The sequence below is a fragment of the Calonectris borealis genome, chromosome 22 (genome assembly GCF_964195595.1).
Source record: "Calonectris borealis chromosome 22, bCalBor7.hap1.2, whole genome shotgun sequence".
Taxonomy (NCBI): Eukaryota; Metazoa; Chordata; class Aves; order Procellariiformes; family Procellariidae; genus Calonectris; species Calonectris borealis.
The window spans coordinates 2,207,011-2,231,577 of record NC_134333.1 but is presented as its reverse complement, the minus strand read 5'-3'; the positions used below and the strand labels follow the sequence as shown (position 1 = coordinate 2,231,577).

Below are 24,567 nucleotides of genomic sequence, written 5' to 3'. Positions count from 1 at the left end.
TTTATATTTTCATGCTAATATTTGAGCTCATATTCTTTTACAGAATTGGATACAACCTTGGAAAACAACACTTTACGTCTGACCACTCCTCCCACGGATGTGCTATGTGGAGGATCCCCTGAGATTCATTGGGAGTTCAGTATACAGGTACAGGAATAATGATGTCACCTGGGTAAGCCATATAAAATGGCGAAAATAAAGTCTCAACTGGCTGTCCAGGGTCCTTCCAAAGTCAACATAATACTAGGGGTGATTTATTCCATCCTTAGGCAGATGGAGATTTCTTAGTCCTCTTCTCTGACTTCTTTGTCTGTAAGATCCACCTTCAATGACTAAAATGTGATGGGGGTGTCCCAGCTGGGACTCAGAAATCTCTAACTGTCTCACTCAGGAGTGTTGTTCATTACATATGTACAACTATATAGGTATGTGTATGCATGTATCTCTATATCTTAACTCCGCAGTCCATGGTGATTTCAGGAGTGGTGCTTGAACTTGGGACGGAGTTCCCAGAGCCTGCTACTTAGACCTGAAGGTCAACAGGTCCTGTGTGAGGCAGACCTTCAGGCTCTATGTCCTTTCCTGGAGGGCAGGTGACTCAGCCCAGAGCCAGTGGGACAACTGGGCTGTGATGAGGGCACTGTGGATGGTCAGGAAGTGAAGGGAAGGCAAGGTCCAAACTAGCAGTGGAGAGCAGGCACCCCTTGCTCTGCCTGACTGTGCAGCATGTCCATGCTGGTCAAGAGCGGATTTTAACCTTGCGCAGAAGTGAGAACTAGAAGCAATGATGACATGGCGGATGCATCATGAGTCATTAGGGCTGCCTTTACACTTCCTGTGTGCACCTTCTGCCTGTAGGTCTGAGTCTCTTCTGCAAGCACCTGGAAGCTATGGAGGGGCTTCAGCATGCTTACCGGTAGAAGTTACCATCTATGGTCTTTCCCGAGACAGCACAAATGAACAGGTTCCCTCAGAGGCACCGTCAGTCAAACAAGAGAATCCTGTCATGTGGGGGGAAAAAAATGCCCTTTGGAAAGACATATCCCAGTATGCCCCTTTCTCCCCTGCCCCTCATTGACTGTAGAGGGGGCTCACCACCTCACGTTTGGAAGCCTACACTGCAAGTGCCTAAGAACAGGGGATGGTGAGCTTCACGCACACAGCTGTAAGTGCCAGGGAAATTCATCTGGTCTGTGATTTCCTTGCTTGCAGTGGATTTCATCTAATCCTGTAGAAAACAGAGTGGACTTTTTGAACAGCTGCAGTGGTATTCCTCTCAATGCCACTATTTGATTTGGCATGTGGTCAATCCAAAGCCCAAACAGTGGTGAGGTGTTTTATAATTTCCCCAGCTGGCCTTGTGGGGACAATCACAATCTAGCCCAATGGAAAGCTTAGGAACAACAGTCAGTGCTGAAGGACAGGACCTAGAGGAAGAAGTACATGGGCATGCGGAGGGTGGGGTGCACTGTGACCATGAAGATGAGAAGGTTCCCAGTGGTGGTGATGGTGTAAATTAAGCAGAATGTGAAGAACAGCAAGTGCTGCAGTTCTGGGTGGTTGGACAATCCAGAGAGGACAAGTTCGGTCAGCAGAGTGTGGTTTCCTGGTTCCGGTCCCTCTGTTGGCTTCATCTGGGAGGAATCAAATGGACAGACTGACAGAGGGGTCGTCACGGCACCAAGATCACAGTGCTTCAGCCAGTTACTCAAGCAAAGAGTGTCTTGGGAATCCCTGGAGAGCCACTGGATCAACGGGTGCAACTCTAGAGCTGGCTTAGCTGAACAAAGAAAGAAGGCAACGGCTGTGTGTGCTGAAAGTGCGTGATGTTGGTGCTCTCTGAGTTTCATAGTTTGGGATAGTGACCAAGCACAGAACTAGGAGGAGTTGGTATTTAAGGGTTGGCTCCATTAGGGGTGTAGGGTTAATTGTGCTCCCCCCAAATGTCAGGTCTGTGATCCCAACTGGTCCCATAGGTGCTCTCTGCACTGAAGGGAAAGCCCAGCTGACAACCAAAACACCCACAGTCTGAAGAAAGCAAAAACAAAACAAAGCAAAACCAAATACCCTTTGTCTGTAGACAGGCAAAGGAAGAAGGAATAATTGGAGGGAAAGCTACCCTAGAGAATGCTAAGAAAGTGTAGAGGGTGAAGCTCAGTACTACCTGCTTCATTAGTCACATCGCCTCATTACCCCGATGCGTGTTGCTGTGTGTGTGGTGCAGATGGGATATTCATGCAGTGCTGTGCCAGCCGTGGCAGCTTTGTGTTTTCTTGCTGCCCAGAATGGGAAACTGATGCACAGAAAGAGAGAAGAAGTTAGCCTGCCACAGAGGAGAAAGTGGTCATTAATGCTGCGTTCTTCAGGCTTCTCATCTCTTACCAAAGGGGCAACCAACCCCTGGACTACACTAGTAAATCTCAAGGCACAGAATGGCTTTTGGCAGCAGAAATGTGTCCATATATGGGGACAGAGGGAGGAAGCGCCTTTTCCAATGTATGCACATGGACCTGGTCAAGAGGTCACATCACAGAGAAAGACACATCATCAAAGGAAGAGCAGTGCATACAGCCCTATCATGATTCAATCACTCCTCGTACTGACTCCATCCAAGTTCTCTTTCTGCTATAACTTCACTCACACGAGATGCCTTTTGTCCGTGAGTTTTCTAACATGAACACAAAAGTGAAAGCTGTGGATCTGGGAGTGACAGATGATTTTAACTTACAAGCACAATAAAGAAACTCCTAATGTTCTCAGGCATTTAAAGGTCTGATGCATTTAAAAGGAATCTTTCTGGTTTTGACTGTTTCCATTAACACAGAAATGACAGAACACTATGTTATTTGAAGCTCCAAAGTTTGAGAGATACCTCAATATAACCTATGCATAACAGAATAGAGAATGACATTAAAATTCCCTGCAGTTTGTAATGGCACACATTCACACTAGTTTTCTTAGCTTGTTAGATCCATGTAGCTGAAGTAGAATCTACCTAATTCTGCTCTTTGATCCCTCTTTTAGACTATTGCTTTGGTCGTTAGCTGTTAATTAAAGCTAATAAAACTCACAGTAGTCTTAGTTTTACTGATAGGTTAGAGTTTTATTCCCTAATGCAGAACACCTCTCAGAAACAACTCTCTCTTTGCGTAATTCTTGTTTAGTGGCTATGAGGACCTTTGAGTTTTGGTCTTAGGTCTTCCTTGGATTTGCTTTATGTATTCACAGTAAGCATTTTGAAGTAAGGATCCTACCTTCAGGAGTTCTGCCACCCAGTGCCTCCAAAATGGGTCATGCAAATTTTGCTAGAAGAATTTCCTTTGTTTTCTTACATTAGGGACAATGTTGGGCTGATGACTCCTACAGTCAGCTTACATTGCAGATTTTAAATTGCATTTTAAATACAGATGCTCTCCTGCCACAGCTTGAATAATCTTTGACATTAGTACATGATATATTCCATGGAACCTCAGGCATGTTTTCTCCGTAGCACCATAAGTGGAACGTACCTGTCCTTCACACAGCTATCATACATGCCAGTTGCCAAAGACTAGCCTCTCAGAGAAGAAGAAAAGAAGAAAAATTTGTTAGAGTTGTTCCAATTTAGTTAAAATAGTAGCAGAATCAGGTAGTTTCATGGAACAGGGACAGTGAAATTCAGGTCATCCTGGAAACCCCAAAGTTCCTTTTTGTTGAGACAGACATGCACAGAAAGAGAAAACTGTTGGAACAACTTGATAAAAAACTAAGTGTCCTCTTGGTGGACTTTTGAGGGTCTACCTTACAATGAGGGATTCCCCGGGAGGCATCACAAAGGCCTGTCAAGACACTGATGGCAAAAACTAAAGCAAAGAAGACATTGAGTACTTCTGCCCTGTCTTCATCTGCTCTCTCTAAATCACAAGCCCCGTTCAGCAGTGAGCCCATATTTTCCATCTTTGTTCTTTTCCTGTTAATGTAGCTGTAGAAGTTCCTCTTGTTGCCCTTGCAACTCTCAACTGCAGCTGAGCTTTGTTTTTCCTAACAACATCCCTGCATGCCAGGGCAATGTTTCTGTATTCCTCCTCTGTATTCTGTTCCTGTTTACACCTCTTTTATATGCTGTCTTTTGCATTGGAGCTCAGTTGTTTGGCCAAGCTGGTCTCCTGATCCATCTGCATGCTTTCCTGAGTATCCAGATGGACCATTTTTGTGCTTGAAGGAGATTTCCCTTGAAGACTTGTGAGCTCTCTTGAGCTCCTTTGCCCTTTACAGTAGATCCCTATGGGATCCCACCTACTAGTGCCTTGGCAGCAAGGATCCACAATGGCAGGATGGGAGGCTGACAGCATCCCAGGCTTTGTCAGCAGGAGTGCAGCTAGGTAATCCAGGGAAGTGGTTAGTCCACTGTACTCTGTACTTATCTGATCACATCTAGAATGCCAGAATGAACCCAGGCGAGAGTCAATGAATCCACCCCAGAGACATGTCGCCACAGCCAGAAAACCTAGATGCATGGTGGCCACTGTTTCCTTGTACTCTGAGCTTCCGTAGTGCATGACTGCGAGGTCCGTCTCAAGCTGTCCTTTGCAACAAAATAGCTAATTCCACGTGAAACTGAACTCAGCATGAATGGTAACTGTTCAATCCACAAATTCTCCCACAAGGCTGCATGGAGAAAATCAGGCTTGAGTTCCTCTTCTCTACACAACTTTCTTATACCTCCAGCTCTATGCCAGCACTCATTACAGCCCCAAACTTCCCCACACCACCCACTGTAGACTCCACTTGCACATGATATGCAGCCTCAGCGTTATGCAAAACAATGCCTACGTTTGCTGCAAGCACTTTGAAATGAAAAAAAAGCCATTGTGTCTAAAAATTATGGGCAAGAGGATCACTGTATGGTGCCTACAGGGGACCTTGGCAAATGCTACACAGGGTGGCCATGGTGATCTCTATGGGTTGCTAGGCCAGAGTATGGAGCAAAGCTGCTCTGCACTCCCTTGGCCTGAGCGTCAGGGATCACTCACTGTAACAGCTTCTTTTAGAACTGTAGATATAGCCTACACCTTCATTTCTAGTCAGAGCACAAGGCAACTCTCCTTTATAAATCCCTTAGCTAATGAGCCAAAACTGAGAGGTTTGTCTTTTCTGTCTTTGTGGAAGACACCAATCAGGAAGAGTTTTCACGCCACCAGAGGCAGGCATACGGACAGGCTTTTGTTCAGAGCTTGCAGTCCCTGTTGCGGGCTAGCCTACATGCGCTATGCATAGCATACTGCCAAGGTCTTCTCTGAGCCACTAACGATGCTGAGATAAAATGGTGTTTTCTCCTGAAGGAAGTGTCCGGTTTAAAGAGGCTGAAACTACGACACAGTCATGTTGCAAGGTACCAGAGGGTCCACTTTTGTCTTTTTTTTTTTCTCTTTTTAAGCACATCACTGAGGGTGTGTGCTGCAGGATTGGAGGGGCACTGTGAATGAACATTTTAAAATGCAGGGACTGCTGGGGCACTGATGGAAACATACTCAGTGTGGTGTCCATACTGTCTCTCTGCAGTAATGGATGTTCCTGATGAATGGAAAAAGGTGGTTCAGTTCAGCAGGGAGCCCAGGATCAAAGTCATCCATTCACCCATTCAAGCACTGAACACAGTTCATATCCAGAAGCAGACCACCAAGCTCTCAGTATTCAGCAGAAATCTCAGTGACGCTTCAAAAGAATTCTGAGTTTTTCAATTCACATTTTTAATAATCAGCATTGGAGAAGAAAATTCCTGAAAAGCAACACTGATGAAACCCGGCTTACTAAAATGCTGCAAGGTAAGGAAAAGAAAATTTCAGTGTTCCAGAAGCGAATCAGGATTTGACCATGCCTGTTACTTCACAGTCATGCACATGGACATCAGGCTAGCCCGTAGCTGCTCCTCTGACAAGACTGTGCACAAGCTACCGAGTGCACTTTGGTGACTCCAGCTCTCAACCTAAATAGCCTGTCCTCTGGTGAACAGGAGGTCTCGGTGACCCTCAGGAAAATGGGACCCTGTCTTTGGATGTAGGCTTCCAGAGGTCACCCATAGCAGTGCCTCTTCCAGGTCTGGAGCTTTGGCATTCACTTTTCTGCAGGTGTATGTCTAGAATAAAGACTCAAGATGCCCCTCTCTTTTTCCAAGGTTTCCTCACTGGTCCAAAACTGGCTTTCTGCCTGTATCCTCTTGGACCTGATGTGGCCCACTGCAAAACAAAACGTCAGGGGAGGGTGTCAGGAGGCAGGCTGAAGTGCCTTTGTGGGTGCACTTTGGCTGCAGGAATGGCATGGCTCCCTGCCCAGCAGCCACTTTCGCTTCTGGTGGGGGGGTGCCTGCCGCGGGGGAACACGGGCACCTTACCCCACCCCATCCCACCCTGCCATCTCCAACCCCCCCGCGGGGCGGGCGGTACTGGGCAGCACCCCCTCCCTCCCCACCCCCTGCACCGCTGCTGCAGTTCGCTCCCCAAGACGCCCCTACCACACACAAGAGGCCTTTCCCAGGCAGCATCCCCAGCTCGGAGCCAAGCCTTCCCCAGGATGGGACCGACCCACAGCATGGTCTCCATTAGTGCCCCTCCCCGCAGCCTGGCTCCCCGATCCGGGCCCAAAAAGCACCCTCCATCCAGGTTCCCCACCGTTCCTGCTTTCCTCACGGCTCCACTGAACTCCCAGAGCCGCCCAGAGACCTGGAGCACCCCCACACCCAGTGCCTCCCACCCATCCCAGCAGGCAGGGCTGGCAGCATCCCTGGTTCCCAAACATGTATCCCAGAGCGCACATTTGGCAGCGTTCCCTTTCCTGGAATCCACCCAGGCACTGCCGCAGCGACCGCAGCTCCCATCCGTCCCTGCCGCTTCCTGCAAAGACCAGCCCTCTTCTTCCTCCTCCTCCTCCTCCTCCTCCTCCTCCTCCTCCTCCTCCTCCTCCTCCTCCTCCTCCTCCTCCTCCTCCTCCTCCTCCTCCTCCGAGCCGTCTGTGAACATCCTTTCATGCTGCGGCTGACAGGTTTCAGCCCCGGGGCCGTTCCTGTGTCTGTCTGCTCGTTGCTCCTGCTGCAGTCTGCCGTTCCATGGTGAGTGCCTTTGCCTGTGCATCCATCCTTCCTTCCCTCCACGTGGAAGGATTGCAGACCTGTTCTGCGTGCATGTGTGCATTTGTCTGTCTGCGCTTGCCATACCCTGGCAAAGGCTTGGAGGCTTCTGTGTCTGTGTTTGCTGCCCCATCCTGCCAGGCCACTTAGTTCAAGTGGTACCTACGCATTTGGGATCTCTAAGGTCAAGGGCAGCAGGCTGAGGTCCAAATTCACAATGAGGCACATGCACAGATCATGGTATTTGTAAATTCAGTCTCCTACCTGACAGAAAATAAAATACAGGAACATGGATGTGCAAGCATATGAGTTTTCTTCTTGGGATCCTTAAAAGCAGTTGCCAGTAAACCAGGATTTCTACTACGAACAAAGAATCCTATCTTTAGTCTTTCATCAGTTTAGCAACTCTCAGTTTCGTCAAATAGGGGCTATCTCCCCAGGAATTCCTCTGATGAAGGGGTCCTCCAGAATCTGGAGGATTATCAAAGTACAGTTTAAAGAGACTGACAGCAAGGATGGCTGACTAAAGATAGACCTCTCTGAGAGCACCAGAGAGTGAGCGAGTGAGCTTTCTCGTATGAGTAAAGCGAGGAGAATTATACCTGTCCTTCCGTTTGGTGGTGAGTGAAGTCCAAGTCCCTGGTGTCAGGTTTGGACCTGCTGACTTGCCTTCCTTTCGTTTTTTCTTTGACTTTTCTCACTCTCTGCTTTTGCTCTGCGCAGACCCTAGACTTACAGGAAGAACTTACCTTGATCCTTGTGGAGCCGTTTGAGATTTACAAGTGTCAAGAGAAAGGAGCCCTTAACTCAGAAGGTCTCTCTGGGGCAGCGCTGGCATAGAATAAAAGACTGCTGCTCATGCTGGGCTGAGTCAGGGGAGCGGGAGATGCTTCTTCGCCTGGGAACAAAAGGGAGGGTCCCGAGAGCCATTCCCTTGGCAATCCCACCCCGAGCAGGATCAAGAGCTGACAGCTCCTCCCAGCTCCCTTGGTGCTGTTATTACCGTGCCTGGGAGGGAACTGCATAATCATGCATCGCGTCCTCCCGACTGCAAGGCTCGACAGACTCTTCGAGACAGTTCTTCCGCCCTCCAGCCTGATTTTGTTAGCAGTCATCACTTCCATCCCGGGGTAACGGGGCCAATTTCCACGAATTAGGGCTACGCCTGCCCCAGCACCTGGCAGAGCCGTGACCCGCTGCTCACTCTGCGGCTCCGCAGCGTGCCACGCAGAGCGCACGGGTGAGTGTCCTTCTGACGGGCCTCTAATCAGCACGCAGCATATCACAGTGCGCATGTTCCAGAGCCGGCTCTGTCACAATGAGCTGGCTGAGGTTACCCTGCAGCCGTGGGATTTGTGCAGCCCAGCGCAGGCCTGACAGCCAAGCTGTATGTGCAGCGCAGCGCAGCACAGTCCTGTGCCTCCTCAGATTAACTGCTAGTGGATCACTAACTCCTCGATGTACAGCGCTCCCCCCATCAGGATCACTACAGCAGAGAATGCACGTCCCTCCTTCCCTTCCTCCTTCTATCCCCCCTCGCGTCCCCCTCACTCCTCATTCATTCCTTTGCCCCATTCTCACCCCCGCTTTCTGTGCCCTCTGGCAAGTGCCCTTGCAGGGGTTTAGAAGTTAATCTGAACGTATCTATTTTAAATACCTACATTTATACATAATAATCTTGAACTGAATCCTACTTTTGTGCTAAGAGGAAGAGGCTCTTCCTCTTATTTAAATTTAGGGGTGAGACTTAGTTGTTGAAACATGGCTGTCTAGTATCATTTTAGACGTCCTCTCGTTTCCGAGATAGACACATGATGCCAATACGTATAGCACAGGACCTATGGGAGACAGCTAGATTGGATTTCCTCAGCTTTGCGAGGACCACTCCCCCATACTAGGGCTCCTCGCTGCAAATGGCCCTCCTGTCCGATGTTTTCACAACTGAGTTAAGGCTCTACTCAGTATCGGAAGAGTTCAGACCACCGACCTGTACACAGATCTGGTGGCTTTACGTGCCTAAAACCAGACACTTTTTATCATCCTCGCCCTCACATTCCACACAACTGCATTTGCTCATCAATTCCTCCAACACCCTCCTGCCCCCCACTTCCCTGGATGTGCATCCGTGCATCCCAACTACAAAGTCATTCATCCATTGCCCTCCCCAATTCCCCATACGGTCACTTTTTTCTGCCATTCAGTCCTACTGCCACTGAATACAGCCCTCTCCAACCATCCAGCTACACCGTTCTCCTCACACAAATCCATGCATTCCTTCACCCATCCTCCCAGATGGTGCTTTGCCCGCTCTGTCTGTCCACCCTTCTGCCCATTTCTTCCTCTGTCAACATTGGTACCGCTGTCCTCCAGGTGCAATTATCACTGCTCAGGCCCAAACTCATGCTGTGCCGTATGTCTCAGGCTGTGAGCCATCATTGCTCCCACCTCCCCTGGGCTCTCATCTGAATTAAGCACCACCACCCCGTTGAACCAATACGCATTTTTGACACCTGCAATTCCCATCCCAGGCCTCTCTCCTACTAATCTGCTACCAGCTGGTGTGAGAGGGGCAAAAAGGATCCTGAGTTGGGATGTGAGGAAGCAAAGAATCATCTTGGCCCGTGTATGTGGAGGCAGAGCTCCATATCTTGGAGGAAGGGAAGATGGAGGTGTCCAGGTTTTTTTCACAAGGTCCTCATAGCTCACTTTATGCTCTTTCCCACACAGAAGCTGTTTTTGACCAAAGACTCAAGATGAGGACAAGTGGCGTCCTGTGCAAAGAGTATATGTGTAGGGGTGAGTTGGAGCCAGAAGGGTGGCATTTGTGAGCAGTGGAGAAGATTTTAGCTGGGAGAGCAATGTGGGAAGGAACTGATTTCTGGGGTGGTTGCCAGGGAGGCACATCTCACCATGTTCTGGGAACTCAGGGCCATGGCCTGTAGTCAGCCTTCACTTTTTCTGGCTGGTATAGCAAAAGATGTTTTAGTAAGTGTGATTCATCTCACCCATAGCGCTGAAGGCTTTCCAGGGAAACCATCAAAAAGTGGGAGGATGATGCAGAAGAGATGTCTGCTACTGTGGGATGGGGGGCAACACTTCTCAGTGCTATGATATTGCATCACCTCTACTGTGGTGCTAAATCATCCCCTACTGAATTGTGCTGTGAAACCTAGGTACATTGCTTGATTGGTGAGTTGCATCATCCCCTCCAGGCGAACTCTACCATCTTCTGTACGCCATCCCCCTCCAAGACATTACAGCAACCCCTATGAAGGTCTTATACCTTCCTTTGCTAAGTGTCACTCTATTCCTACTACAGTGTTACGCCATTCTTGACTAAGACGCTACTCCAACGCATTTTACCATCAGGTTTGATGCACCACTGATGCCAAACCTTGCCCTAATACGAGATGCTCTTCATCTCAAACCAGGGGCAAAGGTATGAAGAAGGTTGCCTTTCGATGGGCTGCTGTCATAGCAGGAAGGGAGGTCATCAAAGCCCTCTTCCAACCAAATTCAGATCTACACATTGTTGGCCTCAAATAAACCATACGCTACAAGTATGACAGGTGAGAAAGGGAGGTCAGCGAGAAACATCTTCACTGTTGACAATGAAAAGAAGATGAGGCTACTTCCTGTGACTCTACCTTTGATGCCACGCTAAGTGCCCTTGCTATGGTCCCCCCTTCCCTTCCAGTAGTCCAAAATGAGTAGTATATCTGCTTAACTTGAAAATCAAGCTCATCTCTTTGCAGCATTAGTCTCAAAGCAGGTGGTGGGACCTGCTCCTATCTCTGGGATAAGGTCTGAAGGTTTGAGGAGCTGTAAGGCACCTCCTGCCGTTTGCGAGAAGCTCTGTTGTGGGACTGTCTAACGCTATGTGCTGGGGGACAGACAGACTCTTCTCAATGCCATGGGAGGCCTGAACTAAGATGAAGCATGGCACATTGAGGCGATCTGAGGGCCCCGCTGCCGTGTGCGTTGGACAAAAAGGGGCTTAGAGAGATGAGGATCTGTGGTCTAAGGGAAACATGTTGACAGCCTCAGGGACCTTTCATTGCTATTTGTCAGCTTCTGCAGCTGACATTTCTGTGGCAGGTTTGGTCACCCAACTGTTTCCCACTACAAGCAGACACTTCAAATTTAAAGTTTCCGATGTGCAACCAGGGACTCTGACAGCTGTTGTGTCTTCCTCAGGCTTATTCCAGCGGGGAGTATGGTTCTTTTCTTCCTATCCTGAAGTGGAGCTGGAAACCGTGACAGTAAATGTAACCATCCAGGACTTTGTAGCCGATGTAGAGTCTGAGCTGCTTTTCCGCAATATGCAGCAAGTCCCCAAGGAGACCATGTTCATCTTTCCTGTGGACTCTGACACTGTTGTACACACCTTCTACGCTACCATGGGGGACACTCGTATTGAAGCAATGCTCTGGGAGAAGGAGGAGGTACTGGGAATGTGGTGGGAGGGGGTGGTCCGCAGATTGGGATGAAGGGTGGAGGTGTGTCCTGGTTTCGGCTAGGATAGGGTAAATTTCTTCCTAGTGCTGTGTTTTGGATTTAGTATGAGGAGAATGTTGATAACACACTGATGTCTTCAGTTGTTGCTAAGTGCCCTCCTAGTCCAAGGACAGCTCCCGTGCCTACTGACTGAGCTAGGTACACGAGATGGGAGGGAACATAACCAGGACAGTCAGCCCAGATGGCCAATGGGGTATTCCATACCATGTGACGTCATGCTCAGTATATGAAGGGTAGGCGTGATCCAGGAAGTACCGATTGCTACTTGGTTATCGGTCAGCGCGGGTGGTGAGCAATTGCATTGTGCATCACTCATTTTGTATATTTTATCATTATCGTTATTATTTTCCCTTATTTTTCCCTGTTCTATTAAACTGTCTTTATCTCAACCCACGAGTTTTTCCTCACTCTTACCCTTCCGATTCTCTGCCCATCCCGCTGGGGGTGGGGGGAGTGAGTGAGCGGCTGTGTGGTATTTGGCTGCCTGCCAGGTTAAACCACGACAAGGTGACAGAATGGAAGCCATTGTGCAGCAGGAAAACCATGATATAGTTGCCATCACGGAAACGTGGTGGCACAACTGGAGTGCTGCAATGGATGGCTATAAACTCTTCAGAAGGGATAGGCAAGGAAGGAGAGGCGGTGGGGTAGCCCTGTATGTTAGGGAATGTTTTGATCGTCTAGAGCTTAAGGATGGTGACAATAGGGTTGAGTGTTTATGGGTAAGAATCAGGGGGAAGGCCAACAAGGCAGATATCATGGTGGGAGTCTGTTATAGACCACCCAACCAGGATGAAGAGGCAGACAAAATATTCTGTAAGCAGCTGGCAGAAGTCTCACAATCACTAGCCCTTTGTCATGGTTTAACCTGGCAGGCAGCCAAATACCACGCAGCCGCTCACTCACTCCCCCGCCGCCCGCAGTGGGACAGGGAGAGAATCGGAAGGGTAAGAGTGAGAAAAACTTGTGGGTGATGTGATGGTTGAGGCTGTCTTGGGCACAGCGATCACAAAATGATAGAGTTTTTGATTCTTGGAGAAGTAAGGAGGGGGGTCAGCAGAACTGCTCCCTTGGACTTCCAGAGGGCAGACTTTGGCCTGTTTAGGGACCTGGTTAACAGAGTCCCTTGGGAGGCAGTCCTGAAGGGCAAAGGAGTCCAGGAAGGCTGGACATCCTTCAAGAAGGAAATCTTAAAGGCGCAGGAGCAGGCTGTCCCCATGTGCCGAAAGACGAGCCGGCAGGGAAGAAGACCAGCCTGGCTGAACAGAGAGCTTTGGCTGGAACTCAGGAAAAAAAGGAGAGTTTATGACCTTTGGAAGAAGGGCACGCAACTCAGGAGGACTACGAGGATGTCATGAGGTTATGCAGGGAGAAAATTAGAAGGGCCAAAGCCCAACTAGAACTTAATCTGGCTACTGCCATAAAAGACAATAAAAAATGTTTCTCTAAATACATTAGCAACAAAAGGAGGGCTAAGGAGACTCTCCATCCTTTGTTGGATGTGGGGGGAAACACAGTGACAAAGGATGATGAAAAGGCTGAGGTACTTAATGCCTTCTTTGCCTCAGTCTTTAAGAGTAAGTCCAGTTGTTCTTTGGGTACCCAGCCAAAGCTGGAAGACAGGGACAGGGAGCAGAATGAAGCCCCCATAATCCAAGGGGAAATGCTTAGTGACCTGCCACACCACGTAGACACACACAAGTCTATGGAGCTGGATGGGATCCACCCAAGGGTACTGAGGGAGCTGGCAGCAGTACTCACCAAGAAACTTTCCATCATTTACCAGCAGTCCTGGCTAACCAGGGAGGATCCAGTTGACTGGAGGTTAGCAAATGTGATGCCCATCTACAAGAAGGGCCGGAAGGAGGATCCGGGGAACTACAGGCTGGTCAGTCTGACCTCGGTGCCAGGAAAGGTTATGAAGCAGATCATCCTGAGTGCCATCACACGGCACGAACAGGACAACCAGGTAATCAGGTCCAGTCAGCATGGGTTTATGAAAGGCAGGTCCTGCTTGCCTAACCTGATCTCCTTCTATGACCAGGTGACCTGCTTAGTGGATGAAGGAAAGGCTGTGGATGTTGTCTACCTAGTCTTTAGTAAAGCCTTTGACACCGTTTCCCACAGCGTTCTCCTGGAGAAACTGGCTGCTCATGGCTTGGATGGGTGTACTCTTCACTGGGTAAAAAACTGGCTGGATGGCCAGGCCCAAAGAGTTGTGGTGAATGGAGTTAAATCCAGCTGGTGGCTGGTCACAAGTGGTGTGCCCCAGGGCTTAGTATTGGGGCCAGTTCTGTTCAATATCTTCATGAATGATCTGGATGAGGGGATCGAGTGCACCCTCAGGAAGTATGCAGACAACACGAAATTGGGCGGAAGTGTTCATCTGTTTGAGGGTAGAAAGGCTCTACAAAGAGATCTGGACAGGCTGGATCGATGGGCTGAGGCCAATCGTACGAGGTTCAACAAGGCTAAGTGCCGGGTCCTGCACTTGGGCCACAACAACCCCATGCAATGCTACAGGCTTGGGGAAGAGTGGCTGGAGAGGTACCCGGCGGAAAAGGACCTGGGGGTGTTGGTCAACAGCCGGCTGAACATGAGCTGGCAGTGTGCCCAGGTGGCCAAGAAGGCCAACAGCATCCTGACCTGTATCAGAAATAGTGTGGCCAGCAGGAGGAGGGAGGTGATCGTGCCCCTGTACTGGGCACTGGTGAGGTCACACCTCGAATACTGTGTTCAGTTTTGGGCCCCTCACTACAAGAAAGACATGGAGGTGCTGGAGTGTGTCCAGAGAAGGGCAACAAAGCTGGTGAAGGGTCTAGAGAACAAGTCCTGTGAGGAGCGGCTGAGGGAACTGGGGTTGTTTAGCCTGGAAAAAAGGAGGCTGAGGGGAGACCTTATCGTGCTCTACAACTACCTGAAAGGAGGTTGTGGCGAGGTGGGTGTCGGTTCGTTCTCCCAAGTAACAAGTGATAGGACAGGAGGAAATGGTCTCAAGTTGAGCCAGGGGAGGTTTAGGTTGGATATTATGGAAAATTTCTTCACTGAAAGGGTCGTCAAGCATTGGAACAGGCTGCCCAGGGAAGTGGTTGAGTCTCCAGGCCTGGAGGTATTTAAAAGATGTGTAGATGTGGTGCTTAGGGACATGGTTTAGTGCTAGTGGACTTGGCAGTGCTAGCTTAACAGTTGGACTTGATGTTCTTAAAGGTCTTTTCCAACCTAAACAATTCTATGATTTTATGAATCCTGTGAAGACCTCAGTGACACATTTTTCTCCCTCTGTGGCAGGCCCAGCAGCTGTGTAAAGCCACTTCAGGCATGGAGAATTTAAGATACCTGCAGGACCAGTGGGATCTTTGGGGTCCTGTCTTCGCTTGTTTCTTAGGGACCCTGCCTCCTAACAGGGAGGTGACCATCACCCTGTGCTATGTCCAGGAGCTGCCACTGCAGCCTGATGGAGCTGCCCAGTTTTGCTGGCCATGCGAGCTGTTCCCCTCGAGAAAATACATTGGTGAGTGATCCCCTCAATGCATCCCCCAGCATCACTCCCCAGCATCCCTCTGGGCGGGGGACCCCCATATCTGCACACGTGTCTCAGTGAGAGAATCTGAATATTCCCCCTTGCACCTCACAGTCAGGAACGCCCACGGGTCTCCCCAGATGTCCCACAGCAAGAGATCGCCACAGATCCCTGTACAAACCACAGTGTGAGTCTACAGATCCACCATCACCACCCCCGCCACTAAGCAGCACACTGAAGGGTGTCTCAGATGCCACGTTTCCCCCCTACCAACAACAGACAGTGCCCCACCACGGCTGTCTGCTGCCCCAGGGTCTCTTCTTTCACCTTCTCACACCTCTTTCTCACTGCAGGCTGGTTCTCTTCTGAGGAGGAGAGGCCTGAAAACGTGCACTTCAGCATCTGTCTGAAGTCAGCCCATGGTGTATCCCACATAGCCGTTAACAGCAGCTACACCCCTCTGCAATACACAGCTCCAGATCAGACATCTGCTGAGGTACGGCCCTGCCAGATGCTCGAGTCCCAACGGGCGAGTGGAGGGAAGGGTCTGCAGCCTGCTGACGCTCCTTAGGATTCCTCACTCCTTTTATTTGGTTCTCTTTCCTCCCCACACCCTACTTGTCTTCAGGTCTCCTTGAAATTGCCACCCTGGATGTGGGATGGTCTGAACTTGCTGGTGTATTACAGAGGGTCTCACACTCTCAGTGCTGTAATGGAGAGGAGAGATCCCAAAGCCCCACCTGGTGAGCGAGGAGGGTGGAAGTGGGGGTTAGGGAGAGGGTGTCAGGGAGACTGGGTGGATCTGAGGGGCTTTTCAGGCAATAAGTCAGAGCTGAGGGCTATGTGGAGGACAAAAGCAAAGAGACAGGGAAGCGGGCTCCAGCCTAAAAATCCTCCTTGTTTCCTGCCACACACTCCAGGCTCTCTGCTGGGAGACCCTGTGGTCATGGTGACACTGATGCCCAACATTCCTGAGGTGGTGCCCCATCCAGGCCAGCTTGGGGAATTCCTCTTTCTCATGGACCGCAGCCTCTTCCAGGATGCACAGGTACCACCAGAGGAGGTCTTTGGAGGGCGTTGTCCACCCCGGTCACGGCCAGCTGGTGGGGAGAGAGGGAAGCTGCTTCACGTGGGCGGATGTTCTGCCTGGCTTCCCCATCTGAGCTCTGCCCATCCCTCCATCTGTCCCCAGAACACACTGCTCTTCCTCCTGAAGAGTTTGCCTCTGGGCTGTTACTTCAACATCTACAGTTTTGGGGCCACTTTCAAAGCCTTCTATCCGTGAGTTGGGGGTGATGATGGGGCAGGGCCGAGAGGTAAGTAAAGTATGACTTTTCTACGTGAAACTATGGGACAAGCTCTTGCTGGAAGGCAGTTAAGGGGCAGGATATGTTGGGGACAGTAAGAGGGTAAGTCCTCTTTTCAGGGTGCTTCTGCAGCACTGGTAGTGGGGTAGGGCTTTGCTAGGGAGTGGCCATGTGAGGGTAGCCGTGGGCCAGGTTCTCCTCCCTCTGACACTCTGGGTGCCCTCCCACAGGCAGAGTGTGGAATACACGCAGGAAAGCATGGACCATGCAGTGGGGCGCATCTCCTCCATCTGCCCTGATCTGGGGGGCTGTGACCTGTTGGGTCTCCTAAAGTCTATCTACAGCACCCGTCTCCTTCATGGGCGCCCCCGTCAGGTACCAGGGGCCAAAGGGTTATGGGGAGGGGAATGGGTGTAAACAATGGCGTCAAGGTAGACTTCAGGGCTCAGGGTGAGATATTCTGCTGCTGTTTGCACTGGGAGTTCGCGTGTCAGGGGGCATCCTCATGGCAGGGTGGGCAGTGTGGGAGGGCTTCTGTGGAATTTGCCTGCACTTGGGGAAGGTGGATCTTCCTTGTGGGGTGCCCCTTTGTGCTAAGAGGTGTCCTGGTGTTAATGAAAGGAGACACCCAATCTCTTGTCCTGTTTCAAGGCCAGAGGGCGCGAGAGGGTAAGGGAGCGAACGGGGAAGGCTTCCTGCGTTTTAGGAGGGTGTCTTTCCTCTACAGGGGTGCCCAGCCCTGGCAATCTTTGTTTCCCCTCCTCTCTCCCTCAGCTTTTCATCTTCATCCAAAGGAAGATCTCCAGTGAAGAGGAAGCTGTCATGGCTGAGGTCTACCGTTACCGGGACCAGCACAGGTAATGGGGGGGCCCTGTTCCTGTCCCCTAACATGCTAATTCACAACCTTCCTCTCCCCCTGACTGTCAGAGTCCTTCAAACATTCTCCCAGATCCTAGTCTGCCCCTGTCGCGAATGAGTGGTTTAGAGGTCGCTTGAAGAACCACCATCAAAGGTACTAGCAAAAAGTGGTTTTAATAGAAATTTATAAAAGTGTGACTTAACAGAGTTCGATGGCAAGGTTCACTCTATCACTTACTACATGGATGAAACATCCAAAGGAAAATTGGGTTAGAGTCGAGCTAGAATGATTTATACAGAGTCCGAAGACGCAAAAGGGTAAGGGAGACCCTCCCATTAAATCACGAGGTTCAGAGCAGACCCCCTTCCTTTCTAAACTCCTGATGGAGCTTAGGTGTGGCTAGGTCCAATCTTAGTCTCAGACTTGGACAACGGTTTATGTCTAACACAAAAGGGTAAGGAGACCCTTCCGTTGAGTCACGAGATTCAGAGTAGACCCCCTTGCTTTCTAAACTCCTGATGGAGCTTAGGCGTGGCTGGATCCAATCCTAGTCCCAGACTTGGTCAACGATTTATGCCTAAGGGATTATACGTGTCTAGCAGCAGTCTAAGATTCATTCACAGTTTTAAGGTACATCACAAGATTTTAGCAACACGTAATCATTGACTAATTTAACATTTACAAAGTGAGTTAATAGAATTTACTACAATCACAACAGTGACTTAATTACAGATTATGCTTACTATCAGTTATCCAAATCAATTCACACACACACACAGAGAAATATATATAATTGTACAAAAGATATACCTGTTAAAAATTCCCCTTGAGTCCAGTGAAATATTCACATCAAATGTCTCGGCATTTCTCAACGGCTGAGGGGTTGAGCCTCAAGAAGTGTTTCAGCCCAGGCCCCATCGTCAGCTTTCGGCGACAGTCCTCCGAATATTGCAAACCTGAGAGTTCGTGAGCTCTGAGAGGCTCCCACTCAGAGGCAGATGCTGGGCGCAGCCCGCTGCGGTCCAGGAGAACTCAAAGGGTCTCACTTAGGACTTCTGTTTATAGGGTTGCAAGATGATTGGCTTTAGTCATCCATAAACTTCCATCCTGGCCACAGTCCAAGGTGGTAGTTACTAAAATTCTCAAGTTTTCCGTAAAATTGGTGCATTTCCACTTGAGCTATGGCTCAGATAAGGGTGTCAGGGGATGACAAATAATCCCCACTCTTATTCCACACCTTGGCCAGGCAGCAGAACAGTGAGTGCTGTTCCCCACCTCAGCCATGCAAGAGTTCCTGGTATGGTCAAGGGACGCTTCACTGCCCAACTCATTACACAAAGGCCAAGGCCTAACGGGAGTTCCTGAGATCATAGAGCGGCCCAGGAGAGGTGGGGGGAAATGCACCACCACAGCCCCAGTTCTTCTCTTTACCTCAATGGAACTTCAGCAACAACGCCCACACACACTTTCCTTACCTCACTAAGACTGCCTATACTCTTCATCTAGCGGGCCTCCTCTCCCAATCTTCCCCTGCTCTTAGAACTTTTCCTCTTCCCCCTCACCCTGCAATACCTCCGTGTGCTCTGTGGGCCCAAAACCCGTTCTCACTATCTCCCTGTCCAGCAGGCAATGTCTCTCACCCCGGAGTGAATGGGAAAACTCTGAGTCAGTTTCATTTCTACGATCAGAAGCATTCTTACCTCTCCAGACTTTGTCCTTTGTACCACCCTTGTCCTTCGTGCCTCTCACCTTCATCCCACCTCTAACCTCCCCCTCTTTTCTTGTACAGGTGTTTCTGTTTTCCTACTAACAGATGTGACAGCTTCAACCTTTCCCAGGCCATGGCCCTGGAGACCAAAGGTGAATGTGTGTGCATCCACTCCAGGATGGACATGACATCCGAGGTAATGACCCAGGTAGCCCTCTGCTCTATTCAACATCTCCCATGGCTCTTCTAGACATGCAAGGCAATCCAAATACCACCATCCACTCCAACTCAGAGAGCCCCTCCAAGTTCCCCCCGCTCCCAGAACTGGGAGGGAACCCAAGTGGTCTGTGCTCTCTGCTTCCCCTTACCAGGCAGTGAAATGCCTGCAGCGCGCTCTGCAGCCTCTGGCAAGTGGGATCTCACTACATTGGGACCTTCCACCTGGCCTGGAGGTGTCAATGATCAGAAAAGCTCCTGAGATGATCTTCCAGGGACATCAGAGATCCATCTATGCCCAAATCCATGGGCAAGCACAGGTGAGAGTGATCCAGGAACCGTGTGCACTGGGGCAGGGCTTTCTGGAAGGTAAAGGACCCACTCCCTGTTTCACCTTCCCAGCACTGAGAGTCCTTCACCTCCATTAGACCTGAGAGAGACCAGGATCAGGGCTCTGTGAACCCCTTCTTTCCCCAGAGACACCACTGCTTCTGCTCCAACCATGGACATCTACCACCTTAGGAGAGCAGGGAGGGAACCTAGGCAGCCAGGCTGCCTTGCAGATGAACATTTCTGTCTGACTCTTTCCCTTCTGCCACCAGGATCCAGAGGGGGGTGAGGGAGCAGTGACCCTTCAGTACCACGTGGGCAGCCAGTCCTTCGATTACACACTCAGGTTCTCACTGTCCCCATCATCAGATGGCAGGTGAGAGGGTAACAGACTTGCCCATGAGGCAGAGTGGCAAGGTCTGGAGGAGGGGCAGCAGGTGACCCTTTGCTTGCATCCTTCCCACTGCAGCCGGAGGTGGGAAGAGATTCTGGGCATCCAGTGCTCCCCCCTTGTCCCCTCTGCCCTGACCTTGGGAGAGGACCTGGGTGAACATTACCCCACTGCCCTCTCCTCTTTACTGCACGTGTCCCTTGCCCCTCCCCGAGGTGGAACCAAGGACTAACTCCCTGCCCCTGCAGGCTGCCTGTGCACCGCATGGCCATGATGCACCTGCTGTGGAAACTGGCCTGGGAGGGGACAAGCAGGGCAGAGAAGGACATCCGGCACAGCGCAGTTAAGTCCAGCCTCAGCCTGGGGGTTCCGTCCCCCTTCACATCCAGTGTGGCAGTACGCATGAAACAGAGGGATGCCTGGCACCATGGTAAGGCCAGAAACGGTGGGGATAGGACTGGGAGGGGAAAGCGGGACTTGTTCATCCGATGCCTCCTCACCATCTGCAGCCCCCTATCCTGTGGGCCTGACCACCCTTTTGCCTACCTCTAATACCCATGAGTCTAAGCTCCATCTCCCCACTTCTCTCCCCAGATTCTTTGCCTCCAGACTCCTCCACATTGTTCTCTCCCTCTTGCAACCTGGTTCCCTGCCAGCTGCTCTGGTTGCGTGGCTTCAGGCCTGTGTGGTTCAAGTCCACCAAGTTTTGGATGGTCCAGAAGTGCCAGTTCTGCCTTGAGAGGCTTGGTCGCAAAGCCCCTGAGGCACTCACCCAGCTTCCAGCATCCTGTAAAGGTAAGGAGAAACTTCTTAGCTGAGCATTCTCAAAATGTGCTGGACTAGGGTTGAACCCTCCTTTCAGCATCTATCTTCTCACCAGACTTCCTGACTGTCATTGTGCTAGGGATGGGTGGAGTGACGGACAAAGCAAACTCCTTCATCGCAACTCTGGGCTGGAAACTAAGAATCAAATGCCTTAATAGTTCCCTGAAGTAACCTCATCCTTGTCTCTGCTTATCCTTAATTCCATACGCAAACACTAAGTTTGTCACAAAATATCGGCATGAATCTTTAGCTTTACCCTCAGCAAAAAAGAGCCAGCTAGCAGAGACAGGAATGGATCAGGAATGGAATAACCCTGTGCAACAATACAGGCCCAGGGCACACACACTCAAGGAAGCAGCTCTACAGAAAAGATCTTGGGGTCCTAGCAGACAACTAGTTGAACAGAAGTCAGCAGTGTGCCCTTGCAACAAAGAAAGCCAACCTCATCCTGGGCTGTATCAGCCAGAGTGCAGCCACTAGGTGCAGGGAGGTGATCCTTCCTCTGTTCAGCACCGTTGGCTAGCCTGCATCCTGGGGTACTGTGTCCAGCTTCTGCTTCCATTACAAGAAAGGCGTTGACATACTGGAACGAAGCTAGTGGAGGGCCACTAAACTGAGGGGGCTGAGTGAGGAGAGGCTGAGAGTGCTGGGTTTGTTCATCTTTAAGAAGAGGGTACCTTATTTCTGTCTACAACTGGCTGACTGGAGGAAAATAGAAAGCCGGAGGCAGACTTGTTCTTGGAAATGCACAGCATCAGGATAAGAGGCAACGGACACAAGTTGGAACATGGGAAATGCTGAATGGGTACGAAGAAAAAATTTTTTTTTTTTTAAATCGTAAGGATAATCAAAAACTGGTGGAATCTCCAGCCTTAGAGCTATTCAAGACTTGACTACACAGGTACGTGAGCGAGCTGTTCTAATGAGACCTACTTTGAGTAGGGATTTGGACGAGATGACTTCCAGAGGCCCCTTCCAACCTCTGTTAGGCCTCTGTTAGGCCAGCCTTAAATGACCCCCAGTTCTACCCCAACTACTCTGTGCCCGAGTGCTTCTTTTTCTGCCCATAAAAGCTCTTAAATCTACTCTGATTGAAGAGCAGAGCCATGCCTGGGACCATAATGCCCATGGGCTCTGCTTGACCCTCCTCACCTTCACTCTCTTGCGATCCAGTGCTGCTGTAGCTCCAAAGAAGTCTTATTCTTGGAATGTGGAAAGGAAGAGCTCATGCTGAGGCTGGTGGCTTTAAGAGTGGATGATGGAGAAGGACGCCCGTGGGGCTCTCAACAGTGAACATGAGCTGTAACAGGGGAAGTGGCAGGAAGGAGTAACATTAGTGATGCTCATAGGTGGAATTAAGGGTGGTCAGAGAGAATTACGCTGGGTAAACTAGAGCTACAGGACAGATTTTAGGATACTTATGAGGAACTGGGAAGATCTGAGGATGCTCTGGGAGGTCTGGAAAAGGTTCAGGATGTTTGTGGAGGACTGGGAAAAATTGGGAAAGTGCAGAGAGGATGGAGGACAGTTAAGTATACCTGGAGAAGGCAGACTTTAAGGTTACTAGCTGTTGCCTATCTCATATGAGCTGTGTGAATGTTTCTGTCTGCCAGAGCGGGAGCCTTCTCCTGAAGAGCAGGTGATGGAAGAACTGCCAGCATTTAACATCAGTTGGGACTGGAAAATTTCACCACTCTCAACAAGACTGTGTGACTTCTCTGGGCTCAGGGTAGTGGTGGCACTCCAGAAAGCAAATGGCTCCTGGGCCCTCACCGCAGCCCTGGCCTCGGCCTTGGGGTTCAGCAAGGCTGATGTTGAGGGACAACAGCCCAGTGAGGTAAGCAGATCAGGGGCAGGAGTGGGGCACTGTCCTGAGCTCAACCTTCCTCTGCTCCAAGTCTCCAGTCTGAGCTGAACTGAGAGGAAGAGATCAAAGCAGTCAGGATATAGAGCCTCTCTGCTTGTGGAAGGCGGGCGTGGAGAGTGTGGGGTGGAATCAGCAGAGGTACTGGGAACTTTCCGATTTTGAGGATTTCAGAAGCTTAGAGAGTTTGTGTGTATGTGTGGAGGTCTTACTTTTTCCACGTGCAGGTTTAGATCTGATCTTTCTTTTTATTTCTTCCCCTTGATTGTTCTGTTTTCCCCCACAGGATGTGCAGCCAACTGTCTGGGCCACAGTTTTGGCCTTAGTCTGGTTGCACCAGTATAAATGGAAGGTATCTTGGTCAGAGCTTCTGGAGGCCAAAGCTTGTAGGTGGCTGCGGGACCAAGCTGGTAAGAAGATTTGGCTGGGAGGAGTCACGCTCTGGGCCTTTCCCATCAAATCCACAGCTGACGCCCATTGACCCATGTTCCTCTTTCCCAGTGCTCCTGTACGGCAGTCTATGAGACTGTCAATACACACAGTATTCCCTTACTGAGTTGTGGTCCCCCTCTGCTTTTTCTCTCTGCTTGCAGAGATCCAGCTGGATGAATGTCTGGAGGCAGCAAATTCCCTGTTAGGCTGCTTTGTGGAGCCCACCATCTTCAGGATTTAAACTTACCCCACTACTGGAGGTGGGCAAGAAGCTGGGTGGTAACACAGCCAGGACAGCTGACCCAAACTGGCCAAAGGGATGTATCACATGCCATTAACACCATGCCCTTGTGGGACTGAGCGAGTGAGTGGCTGGGTGGGTACTTAGTTGCTGTCTGGGGCCAACCCACCGCAGCTGGCTTCTTCACATATTTGCTCTTTGCCATAATATGAAAGTTTCCACTGGGTTCTTACACATATACTAAACTTTGCTTCATTTTTCCCTATTCTGCTTTTCTCTGAGGTTTACCCAAATAGTCATCTGCTCAAAATACCGGATCTCAGAGAGAAAAATCCTGTTCAGATACTACAGAAAAACACTTTCTTCATGAATCTATTTATCTATCTGTCTGTCTGTCTGTCTGCCTGCCTGCCTGCCTGCCTGCCTATCTTTCTATCTATCTCCCTCCCTACCTACCTATGTATATTTCTTTCTGTTTTTCAGAGAAATGTAAGACCAATGTAACTTGGTTTTGCAGGCATTGATTCACTCATCCTTACAAGCTAGAGGACTTCTATTCTTTTTTTTTTTTTTTTAAAGAAGGGTTTGTCAAAGGGGTGGATTTCATCATATCACTGCAGTGCCTACTGTAGGTGCCCAGTGCCAGTTCAGCTGTTCTGAGGTATCTGAAACACCTGCCAGACAGAAGGACTGGTTTTCTGAGGTGACAGCTGGAGCATGAATCGAATACCATGTGGCATGGGATTCAGTTGCCTAAATACGGATGTCTAGTGCCATTAATGATGTTCTAGGATTTTCAAGTGTATTGGGGTTACATGGCAAAACTCCCTATTGGTAGTGGGGAGGCTGCAGGTGTGACCTCTGTGGGAAAAGATTGCCCAATGCCAGTCACAGAGGGTTCCAAAACAGTCCCACTATTAGCCAAAGCTGAACCAATCAGCAAAGCTGGTGGCATCCCTGTAAAAATGTATTTAAGAAAACATAAAAAATGCCACACAGGCAGAGGACGAGGGAAAAAAAGAGTGAGAACAGCAGTGCAAACACTAAGGTAAGAGGGGGAGGAGGAGGTATTTCCCTGCAGCCCATGGTCAAGCAGATATTCACGCTGCAGCCCACAGAGGACCCTATGCTGGAGCGGATGGATGTTTGCTAAAGGAATTGCAGCCCATGCAGAGGACCCACGCTGGAGCAAAAGAAAAGTGTGAGGAGGAAGGAGTGCCAGAGAGAAACTGTTATGTATTGATCATAGCCCCC

General features: G+C 50.0%; 1 pseudogene; it reads left to right on the top strand.

The window, feature by feature from the left end:
* The first annotated feature begins 5,543 nt into the window (after positions 1-5,543).
* LOC142091730 (von Willebrand factor A domain-containing protein 5A-like) lies at positions 5,544-23,249 on the top strand (annotated as a pseudogene).
* The last annotated feature ends 1,318 nt before the right edge of the window (positions 23,250-24,567 follow it).